The sequence below is a fragment of the Stegodyphus dumicola genome, chromosome 9, assembly GCF_044657685.1.
Source record: "Stegodyphus dumicola isolate Sdum_Otavi_A_Nest chromosome 9, ASM4465768v1".
In the NCBI taxonomy this organism is placed as follows: Eukaryota; Metazoa; Arthropoda; class Arachnida; order Araneae; family Eresidae; genus Stegodyphus; species Stegodyphus dumicola.
In genome coordinates this window covers 78,403,156-78,415,774 of record NC_140776.1, presented here as the reverse complement: position 1 = coordinate 78,415,774, position 12,619 = coordinate 78,403,156, and the positions used below count along the sequence as shown (strand labels likewise).

Genomic DNA, 12,619 nt, shown 5'->3' with positions numbered 1-12,619 from the left:
TGAATTCATTGAGAAGACAGATAAAAAAACATCCTCGCGTTCGAAAGAGATGCATATTGAATTAATATTAAAGTCGTGGGCGCAAGAAAATACTGTTTAATTTGTTACATCTTTTTGCAGTGTTTCTCGTATTTTTACTGCGCTATTCAGAAGCTTTATTATTGTAATGTTTCTACTTTGAAGTTTTTTTTTAACCTTTGTATTGTTATAGATATTTAAAACCAATTACCTCATCATTCTATAAATATCTGTGTGATTACGGGACGATTCTAAATCCTTTGTGCCTTCTTTAACTATTTCAAAATATTTTAATATAGTATAAAATAAATTTAGATACTAGACTAGAAATTTAGATACTATACTAGACTAAAACTAGAAGAAATTCTTATTTCTTCTAGTTTTAGAATTTCAATTTTTGATTGTTGACTTGATATAATAAATAGATTCGATTTGACGGTAGAAAGGTGTTTCGGGTGAATATGGATTTGTTGTGCGAAAAATATGTGTTTTTTATAATGTTTCATTTTTATAATATTGGATATAAGACCATAATTAAACTCATAATATAGGGTTACCTGCTTTTTGTTTCTGTTATTTTATAACCATAAATTGAAAATGCTAGAGAAATGAAAGTGCACATTTAAGATTTGTATCAAAAAACCATTTCAAAATTATCAAAGTGTGTTAATTATATATCAGTAAAATAAAACTGTCATGTCAGTATTGTAACAACCATTTTTCCTTTTCTTATTTGAAGCATAATTTTCTTTCTGTTATTAACATATATAAAATGAGTATGTATGAAAGAATACACAGATATAGAGATTGTAATATCAGCTTAAAAATATTTATATAGTTTTTATAAAGAATTTTTTCAAGTTGAAAACAGTTGTTTAAAAATTTCGTACTATGCATTAGACTCTATTTTCCGTCTCATCTTTCTCTGATACAATGATGGTGGTCTTCCTGACAATGGATCATAAATCACTAGATAGAAACCTGAATTTGTAGCCTGGGTGACTATTTTGCATTCTGCACTGTTAAATTCGATTCATTTATTATTACATTTTGCACATGCATCAGAGATAGCGTGTACAGTAAAACCTCTGTTAACGGAACTCCGCTTAACAGAAATAATGAGCTTCATATTACATGTAAAAACTTTGGATTGCGAAATTTATATCCAAGAGGTGTCAAATGTATCATCACATCATCTACAGTAGTTGTTGAATTATGAAATTTCTCTCACATCACTTTAACTCTCTCACATAAGTACAACAATAACGTCTCAATTATCGGAAGTACTTGACGTACCGTGAGCACCTAATTCATACTAGAAATAATTACCTTTTTTAAATTCATTAACTACTATCTTAACAACGTACCTTTTTACGTTTCCATGTGTTCATACCCTTTCGCAGACTTCCGGTAAACCTAAAAATTGATCAAAATATTTTCTTTTTTTAAGATAAAAGTTTTAAACATTGCTTTGGGTATTCTAATGGAAACTAAATTATCTTGTTTTAGGGGAAGAACTTTATTTTTATAGACATAGAAAGATAAAACTGGGTATAGCTTTTAATGCACTCTGAATTTTTAAGTAATCTTTGTAAAGCAAATGTTCTTCTTACTAATGCATTCGCTACAGTTTAAGGATTAAAATAATATAAACTTTTCCATTGCTTTATGTTCAAAACTTACAGAGATATGCACACCGAAGCGATCTATAAATTTAATAATGGATGCTGTTTAGCCATTAGATAAACGCCCAATTCCTTGCACTGCACCTATTGTTTCCCAAATTTGGTCGAATTATTTTGAATTTGGTTTGGCTATAGATGTTGTAAAGGGAACTAAATCCGTAGATTTATTTTCGAAAATTTCTGTCAACTTTGCTTGTAAAAGTTATGAAAAGTTTAGTAAAATAAAGCAAAAAGATTCCACTGATCAAAGTATAAAGGAGTATTTTCCTAATTTGGATCGTTTGCTGTATGCATATAAAAGTATATTAAAAAAATTAAATTTGCAGTTTGTAATTTGTATGTATATAAAAGTATATTAAAAATAAAATTTGGAATTTGTATGTATATAAAAGTATATTAAAAAATAAAAATTGCAATTACAGAATCGCTTTATCCATAATGTTGAGACTGTTTTCATGAAGTGCGCTACTGTATTTTGGGGAATTTTATAGGTATATGTCTAGCATCAACTTTGCAGAAAATAAAGCCTGTAAGTTCCCTTTCTGAAGCCGCTGCTTATTAAAAGATGTTGAAGAAAAATGTGTGCTGCTTTTATTTCGTGAATACTTTATAACATGCTATACAGGATAAATTCGCCATACAACGATTACATTGAGCACACAGCGATAGTTTTGTACACATTATTAAAAACGTTTCAAGTGTGCCTGCGTTTTAAATCTTCTAAACTTAAGACCATGCATTTTAAGTTTACTTCAGAAAAAAATCAAGTTGCTTTAGTCTAATATAAAAGAAATCTTTCATCTTATTTCAGTTGCGAAATCGGATATCCAATGTATAATTTTACAAAAGGAAAAAAGAAGTAATTTTGGATTGTGCATAAATAAAGAAAGAAATATTACATATTTCTCATCTTTTTTTCAAATGCACGTAATTTATTCTTTACTATATATAGAGATACATTTGTGTATATGTGTTTGCATGTGTGTTTGAGGAAGAAAATGTTTCTCGAATAAAGATTGGATTTTGCGATTCAGACGAGGAAAGGATACCACTCGTATTTCTGGATGACATATGGATTTTTAAGCCGCCTTTTCTGAACCTTCTTCAAGTTTCGATCCTGCAAAATATAAGCAACACCGGAATTTCCTGGATGGGGGTCCGCGATGGTGTAACCATGGCAACCGTTCGGAATTTCTCCCTTGAGAGATGCTCCAGTGTCCTAAATACATACACATATACGTATATGATACAGATTTAATAGGTCTTCGAGGTCTTATAGCGAGGAAGTCTGCGAAGCCAAAAGTTGTGAACCAGGATGTAGTTTTCTTCGCTATTTATAATAACGGTTTTGTGATAAGCGGGGAAAGCGAGGAAGAAATAATGTCTTTCCTGAATTACGTATTTATTTATTTCTACATGTTTAACGATATTTTTAAAGGGCTTTGCTGTTTGCATCTTCTTTATTGAAATAAGTTTCGAAATTCAACAAAGTATTAATGCATTCTTTTTCGAAAATGAGATACACTACGAAAATCTTGGAATAAATAATATATATCTAAGAGACATTAAACTCCCACTTCGAACAAAAGCGAAAACGTGTATCTTACGGATTTTAGAACTCGGGATATATTTTTCCTCTCTGAATCTTCAGGAAATTTGTTGTTAGATCATTTATTTTTTATTTGATATGTTTGGATACTGTGTTTTTGCGAGACATGTTTTTCCTTGTTATGGTATGTTCTCAACAAAATGCTTTTTATCGCTCCTGTCCTTTCATATTTATGTCCTGATAGCGATTTTTGTCAGTTTTTATAAGCTGTTCTGTTCAGACTTTTTATCCCGTACGCATATTATGGGCATAAATAGTTTTATGTCTTTAGTTTATTCGTCATTTCTTCGTGTAAATAGTCTTGAGTATGCGCAAGGAAAAAAAAAAAAAAAAAAAAGCACAGTTCTATATCTCCCGTTCTACTGGGTCGATTGACAAAATTCAAATTGCGTTTTTTATGTCTCGAAAGCGCGACGTAAGATATATATTATATTTATATATGGCATTGTTCTAATATAGGTGTTTTGACACAAAATCGGACTTTTTCTGAAATAACATTCCAATTTTTTTCCATATTTTGATTCTACGATTCAAATTATGCCTAGATATTAAATTTTGTAAAATTTGGTGCGAAATTTACGGAGCAATTCAAAAATTTATATTGGCGCAATTTTTTCGGTTTGCGCTAATAATAATTCACTTGCCAACCTTCTTAATACGTGGCAACCAATTTTCCTTTCCCTTCCATTATGCTGGAGCGGAAAAAAAGGCACCTCGTTCCAACCTTTTGACATTGTGCATGAGCGGAAAAAAAGTAACATCGTTTCTACTTCCAAATAATTTTAGCAGATTTGATAAGTGTCTAAAGCAGATTTGATGTTTTATCGCTTTCAACAAATATGCCAAATTTCAAAACGCGCCAATATATAAATTCACGTATATCTTAGGACATTTTGATTAAAAAACTGTAATTTTTTGCAGGTATGTTTAGAAATACATCTACTTTAAGATGATAGTAAAAAAAATTAAATATTATAATTCAAAATGTTTTAGAAAAATTTATAAAAATTATTAAAATATATTAATTTTAAAAATAAATCATAAAAAATGGGGAATTTTATTTGGAATGAACCTAAACTTCGAAATGTGAAAGGAAGAATCAAATAAGTTTAATAAAAAAAAGAGATTAATAAATATGTACTAAACATTTAGGAGCTAAAATTGGGAGAGTTAAGTTTTTAAAAACTACAAAACTTGGTAGTTTTTTACAAAACTTGGTAGTTTGGCGTAATTTTAGTCGTAGAATTGAAATATGGAAACAAATTGGTAAGTTATTTCAGAAAAAATCCAATTTTGTAACAAAAAAAATGTATTAGAACAATGCTATATATAAAACTAATATATATCCTAAGTCGCGCTTTCGAGACATGAAAAACGCAAGTTGAATTTCGTTAATCGGCCCAGTAAAACGGAAAATATAGATTTTTTTTTTTTTTTTTTTTTTTTTTTTTTTTTTTTTTTTTACGCAGTGTACATACATCTCCAATTGCGATTGAACAAACTGCAGCCACTTAGTTTTTTTCTTCGAAAACCAATTCGATTTTTTTTCCTTTTCAAAAATAACTTTCAAATAAGAGTCTCATATTAATAAAGTATACATTTTGCTTTGTATGACCCTACTTTATCATTTTTTGGTTATTTTTTGTATATTGAATAGTAATCACATTACATATAATGCTAGTACGTCATACCTTTCGTACTTTCGGTTGTAATGAATCATTTTTTTAAGCACCAAAGGTGTTATTATTCTCAAACCTCGCATTTTTGTCCGTATCGCTTTTCAAGTGTGTTGCCACTCGACAAAGCATATTTATCTTTCAAATCTCTATTTTTAAATAATCAAGAGACTATATGTTACTTTTGCTTATTTATATATACGTGCGTTTCTCGCACTGTGTAAATTCAGCGTCACCTAGAGCCACCGAATTTTGAATACATGTAGTTCTTCACCGGAACATATGCACTTCCAAGTCAAAATTTTGACCATATTTTTTTACTTGTTTTATATGTTGCACGAATTTAATGAATTTTTGACTAACAAACTTAGTGATTTAAAAGCGAGCAGTGACAACACTGCTTAAAATAAAATATTTTTATCTCCAGAGCACCAGATTATTGCTATTTGATAAAATGTGATCCATTTATCTTTCAGGTTTAATCAATAGACTCCGTTATTTAAAAGCAATGTGTTGCTACTGCTTAAAGTAAAATAATTTTATGTTCTATGCGACAGCATGTTGCCATTCAGTAATGTGGTTAACTTCTTTATTTTATCTGTCTGCAATACATTCACAGACTAAACGATTTTAAAGCAATAAACGCAGTTCTTAAGAATATTTTTCTACTTTTTAATCTGATAGATTTAAATAAAAATGCGTTTAAATCATGAGATGTCTAATTCAAAACAGTAAATATCCTTTTTTATGAAATTTCTAAATCCTCTTTTATGAAATTGCCCTGGTGGATTCAAATTCAGTCCATATATTTCCTTTTTCATGATACCTATTTTAAGTGGCTGGCCACGTAGACGGTTAATTTAATGAAGGAGCTGAGGTATTTTGAAAACAAATGTATTCTCAATACCCGATATAAAATGTTTTTGTCTTCGATGCCAATGCTTTTGCCATTGGCGAAGCTTAACATATACAAATTTTTGTTCCGAATTTAATCTGCCTGTTATTGATTAACAAACTAAGCGATTTAAAAGCAATAAATCTTTATCTCCGTTACTAATTACTAACTAGACCCCTCAAATAAACTATCTGAATTTATTAAAAGCATTATAACTTTTATAACAACAAAGTGATAAACAAAAGGGAGGTTCAAGACTAATAACCCTTCTGAGCTAAAATATGTGTGTCAACACTTAACACTGCATCAGGAATTCTAAAGATATGTTGATATTAAAATAGTTGTGATTTTGTTGCATAATTTTATGTAGCTCAAGTGCGAAAAATTATTATGCTTAATAATGAAGTTAATAAGACAAAAAATTATATAAGTCATCATTTTGAGAAAACTATCCGCCCAGCATATATAGTATGGTTTATTGATTCGTGACGCTTACTGCTGTACCATGAGCCCGGGTTCGAGTTCTGGAAAAGTTACTGATGTTTGTAAACGTCTGCGCGGCAAAAGGGCACTCAAAATACACGGTAACCCGAAAGGTTGTGGCAGGAAAAGAGAGGGCGGAGACCCTCGAACCCCCTTTCGAGATGGTCTCCCTCAGCACTGAAACAGAATTGGTCACTTATTGCAACGGGACTGTACCTCTACAACCAATGGTGAAATTTTGGCAGTCCACCCACCTCTTCCTGTACCTTATACGAAAACTAAACATTCAATATTATGAACTGAGAAAAGACTGAAAAGAAATGCAAAAACGTGTGGCAATACTTCGCATGGTACTCTAAACTATGCTGCTGTTAAAAATTTTATGATTCTTTTGGTTGAATTTTATGTTGTTAAGTGCGAAGAAAGCAAAATTTAGTAATAAAATTAAAAATACAAAAATATTATGTTAGAAGGAGTGACTTCAAGAGCAGAAGGGCAAACTGCGAGCTACGCGAGAGCATAAGAAACTTTAAACGAGGCCTCTGGTGCGGTGTTAAAATGTAAATTCCTTAAGATTTTCCTAACTAGATTTCCTTAAGAATTTCCCTTAAGATTTCCGTAACTTTCCTGGTGTAATTATGCAATATCTTTTAATTATGTCCATCAGTGTTGATCAGCATTTATTGAATAGTTAAAAATATTTTTAATTTTTGAGTTTTGAATTAAAAAAAAATTTTGGACTTTTTTTATGAACTTAGGACAAATTAAATTGTACTGTGAAAGGAGGCTGGAAATTATTCTGCCGCCAGATACTGCTTTTCTCCTACTCTGTTTCGATCTTTTTTTTAACAGAGTTTTCGTCAAAAGCATTTCTTTTGGTGCTGAATTAAAACTTTAAAAAGCATGTTTTCAAAAGAAAGTAAAGACTGAAAAGTAGTTTTTTTTTTATTTTTACATTAGTTGAAGTTGAAAGAAAAATATATTCTTATCCCTTTTGTTTTGGGATAAAGTATCCAGAAACCTGAAGTCTATTGTTAGTAAAGTGAGCATAATTCATTGAATAACAGCGATTTGACATTGAAACTTGAAACAGATGAAATTCGGTAGCCATTTGCACGAAAAAGCATAGCAACTCACAATATAGGACGTGCTAAATGTTTCAAAGCTTCTGGTGTCATAGTTTTCATCTGATTAATATTAATTTTAATGATGATTGTGCAGGTAATATTATTCGTTGATAATTTTAGAAATTACAATTCAGGTTACGCACTCTGCTTATGATGTTCGCTCTACATCCAACTGATAAAACTCCTTCTACCCAATTCATCATCTCAAAAAGATAAGTAATGTGAAGTAAGTGCCCTCTGCTTAGAAAGCCGAGACATTAAATTATTTGGGCAGCTGGTGGAACCTCTGTCTTGGAATATGCCTTTTCTATTCCAATTATGAAAGCAAAAGCACGTAGATAATGATTCATTTCATGTTTCAAGTTTTGAATTAATGTAATAAATACCGTCACGTAAAAACATACCATCAAATACTGAAATCTGTCCAATTCTTTAATTTATTTATGTGTATTTGATGGTATATAACTGTTGGATATTGTTCGTCAGTGCGTTTGCAGATGCAGTTTCATAATTGCCGATGATACTGCATGTATTTCTGCAGACCCTCTTAAAACCTATTTTGCATGAATCCGTAAAGGAAAAAAAGGATTTTCTCGCAAAACTGTGATTTTTATTCCAGTACAACGCATGCTGCTCCTGTGGAATTAGTAGAACTATATAAAATCTCCAGACAGTACTACAGGAGTACTTTGTTATTGGCTGTCATAGTGCTATTTGATTTCTAGGTATTCGCAGCATTGGTTAAAAAAAAGCTGCATATAGAGAAGTTTTCCTCAAATGAGGAAATCAAAAACACCAGATACGTAAAATATACGAATTTGCATAAAATTATTTCTTTCATGTTTTTGAATTGTTCGTAAAAAATCGTAACAATGTAACTCTATGTGAAAGACGCTACATTAAAACGGAAACTTTTTATAAGGCTCATGGTGTCACATGATTCTGAATAAAAGAACCAGTGTAAAAACTTCTCAATCAGCTTACGTTGTTTTCACACTACGGATTAAAAAAAAATATTTACTATAAGCATTTTACTTAAGTTATGCCTGAAATCACGATTTCAGACATTTGTCTAAAAAATTTAGTCAGTTCATCTTTTTTTTTCTTTCTCATCTCCTTTCTGCCACGTTCTTTAGGGGTGCAGTTTTACATTAGGCTAAGACTGAGATTATTCTTGTCCGTTAATGCCTTACACGATGTTTTTTCTTACGAGGTATGCTAATTTCAGAAGGGAAGCCCTTTTTAATAATGTTGTGGTTGTCTTTTGCTCGACTAATCTATTCACACGTGCACAAAAAAAACTATTTCATTCATATTTTTCATTGATGATACTTGTTTTCAATCTTATTTGGAATGCCAAAGCCTTTTAATCAGTACAAAGACTAATCTGATGGTCTTCGTATATTTTGTTACGCTTTTCCATGTTTATAGTGTATGCTATAAGAATGAAAGGAAATTCATTCGCATTAGAAAGTAAAATTGCTTTAAACTGATTTTAATCGTAGGATAAGTCGGTGAAAGGGCTTCAGTTTACTTTTTTTATGGAACAGCTCAATCTTTGACCATTATGGAGCTAATATATTTGCTCAGAGTTTCTAAATGCTATTTATTATTTTTTTCTAAATGTTAATTTCGTATAGCTGTTGCTTGTATTGTTAATTGTTATAATAGATTTGTAATTGTTCTGTGGTAAAAACTATGGTTTTAAATTATAATAAAAATATTTTTTGTATGTAGAATAAATATTAAATAGTTTTCTATATAAAATGCCACTTTGCTATGTAAATCTGCTTATTTATGAAATATTTTGAAGGATAAAGTATTTTAATGGAAATTTTGAATTTGTAGTAAGTATTAAAAACTTATTAGTTCTGTAAAGATGACTTTGCTGAAGAATATAGCTATTTTACTAATTACTGTTGAACTGAGTGATGATTTTAACACCGGACTGCGAAATTTACTTTTGCTATCTGAATAGTTGAAACAACTTGTACTCTTTTGAATATATTAAAATATGGGTTTGGAATCATTTTTAATATTTATGAAACCATTACTTTATATTTTGACAACTTGATAAATATTGACTACATTACGTTAAGTTGAGAATAGATACTTCAATACTCCCTGTATAAAAAATTCAAAATCATATTACCGCAGTATGTGTCTTAAAAGCTACTATGATTTCATTTTTAAATGAGCATTTGTATATATTTTAACTGTAAAATTAGAAAAAAATCTTTAAATTGATGTATAACTTAAATATGCCAAAAAATAAACTTTAAGTTGGTGTATAATTTAAATGTAACTTTATTAAACAAAAACGAAAGAAACCTGACATATATCGCTTTTCTTCAAGAAAAATAATTTTATAAAGTTGAGAGTAGCAGGCAGTAAAATGTATAGTCCTCCTTCAATTTTCGTAAAATATTTTTTACACCAGAAGAAGAGACCTGTGTCAGCTCACCTTCAAAATGAACAGACTTTTATTAAAATATGTGCCTTTGTTCTTTTATATTTTACGTTGACGAGTATCTCTCTCAAATAGATATTTTTATATGATTCATTAAATTCTGTGCCTTGAAGTGTCTTGAAATGTATCTGAATGAAAGAGACTGTTAACAAAGCCTCAAATATATTTACAGTGATCATAACGAACAGTCATTAAATTCGGCTATTACATTTTAATCATAATATGCAGAAATACGTTCTTCTAAACAACTCATTTAATTCAGCGTAGTTTACATTTTATTTGTTTCCTAGTTACTACGTAATGAAATAAGTAATCTAGAAAAAGGAATTGAAGTTTCATGAAATAAAAATTAAATTTCTAGTTCAAAGAATCCATACCCATTTTAATGAAACTAATAAATAAATTTTAAAAAATAGTAAAATAAAGCTTTCTTCTGTACAATATCAAATTAATTATTCAGACATGCCGGAAATCTAATTTTATAGCAATCCATAGTAGAAATAATGACATTAGAAGTTCAAAAATCGTGTCTTTCAATATTATTTTTAAGGTCTCGAAAAAGAAATAAAATTTTTCTTTCTCATTCATGTCTGAATTATTCTTAGCCATTTCCTCTTCTTATGCAAATCATTAAAAAATGTTAAACAAACTCCAAAAATAGCAGAAGAGGTCGTATGGAAAGAACGAGTGGTGAGCAAACGAACTCCCAAAGTTTCCATTAAAAAACATTATTATCATAAGAAAGATTTCTCTATCAAATGATACCGCGCGTTTCTGGGAAAATGTAAGTAATTAGGTCCTTACGAGCAATTGACTTATTTCTTTCCGCACCGTTATGTCTAGTAGCACTATTTTAATAAAGGCCCAATCAACGTTTACCAAATTATTTCGAAAGAATTAATTATTGGTCTTAGTTCTGCATTATTAATGTATTATTTTTAGGCTTAGGAGATTAAAATAAAATCGAAGAAATCTAGCTTTCAATTAAGGCATTATTAGCAACTTAAGTTTTCCAATTATCATTTTTTTTAAATTACTTCTTCTAAAAATAATATAAAATAATACTATGCATTTTTAGATATTAAAAGATAAATGTCCTAAAAATATATGTATATATTTCAATTTCTAAAAATAACATATATATTTCATTTGGTGTACTGGGACTTTTCATACCGCAAGTAATTTTTCTTTAGGTAATACCCAAGTTATTAAGTCCCTAACGGCAATGAAAAAGGTCTGAGTTATTTTATAGTTTAAGCTGTTGGCTTCCTTATTTCCAAAGAGGCACTTGTAGCAACAGGTTGTTCATTCTCAGGTTAAAACTTTGATTTTCGAGCAATATGGTTTAGATAAGCAACATTCATGAATGGATAAGTCTATCAGATGTAAGCTTTGATATTTGTAGTTAATAAATCGTCTATTTACCTTTTCAGGTAACTGATTTTGCTTTAAAAATAATTTGTAAAGATTGTGTTATCTTGTTTTTGTGTTACATGTGTATCGATGGCAACAGCAAAATCGTGATTGATTTTACTTATACCCAAAACAACGGATAAAATTTGGATATTTCGAACGATTCTCTGAGTATAAATACTATATGATATTATAGCATGTTACATTAAAATAGAAACAATTTTAAGCTTAGTTTTCGCCGCCATACTTGTTTCGTAACCATGGAGATGACAGCTGCAGCAGATGGTTTGAGCTGCTTAATTTTTTCCCTCCGTTTCCGTTTAGCACGTTTCGCTTCATGAAAAGGCTTCACGAATGAAGGCTGATTTGAACTTCAGTCTAAAACGAGATGGAGAAAATAAGTGATGTACTATAATGAGGACACGCGCAACAATCGTAAATAGAGAGGACTGGCAACGACCTTGAAGTGACTTTTTTAAGGTAGCAAACTATAAAATGAAATTCGAGTAGATTTATTAGAATTCTTTATATATATATATATATATATATATTTGTGCAATTATATTGCGTGTAATTGCACAAAAACATAAATATTGTAATTGAATCTGTGACCAGCAGCATTATTCGTCGATATGAAACCTAAAATTTTGTGGCTGGAATTTGAAAAGCTGGAAAAATATATGGTTTGTAACAATCAAAAAAATAAATTTTGTTAAATAAAGAAAATTGGAATATTTTTACAGAACTAAGATAAGTATATACGTTATATGAATATATACAACGAAGAGAAAGTTCCATTTGGATGTAATAAAAGAAGAAATTTATGCGAAATATTTATTTACAGAAAATGTGGTCAGTGTAAAGAACATCTTTGAACTTTATACGCTTTGAAGGTTTCTTAGATGGTTCCCATTATTTTGGCGAAAGCCAGTAACATGCCTAACAGACCTTGAGATTTTTTACATTAAATAAAATGTACCTAAACTACTTGAAAGAATAATATTTCACTAACATAGGATTTCCTTATTTTTTCTAACAATATCTACTTGTTTTTATATAACGGCTTTGCAGCATGAGTTAATGCACTACTGTCTTACTTCATGACTCTTGAAACCAGTTAGGGAATATGGAAAGGTGCAGTATTTGAATCACAGCTCTTTTTCTAAATGTGAACATCTTGATGCAGTAATACACATTTGTTAACATAACAATTAATTGGCATCTCCGAATGATTCTTTTGTGA

The 12,619-nt window shown here is 29.9% G+C and overlaps 1 protein-coding gene across 4 annotated transcripts in view; it reads left to right on the top strand.

Annotated features, from left to right (window-relative positions):
• The window catches only part of LOC118187632 (adenylate cyclase type 3-like), a 476,146-nt gene that overhangs the window by 231,133 nt on the left and 232,394 nt on the right, over positions 1 to 12,619 (top strand). The gene's annotated exons all lie outside the window — the stretch shown is intronic.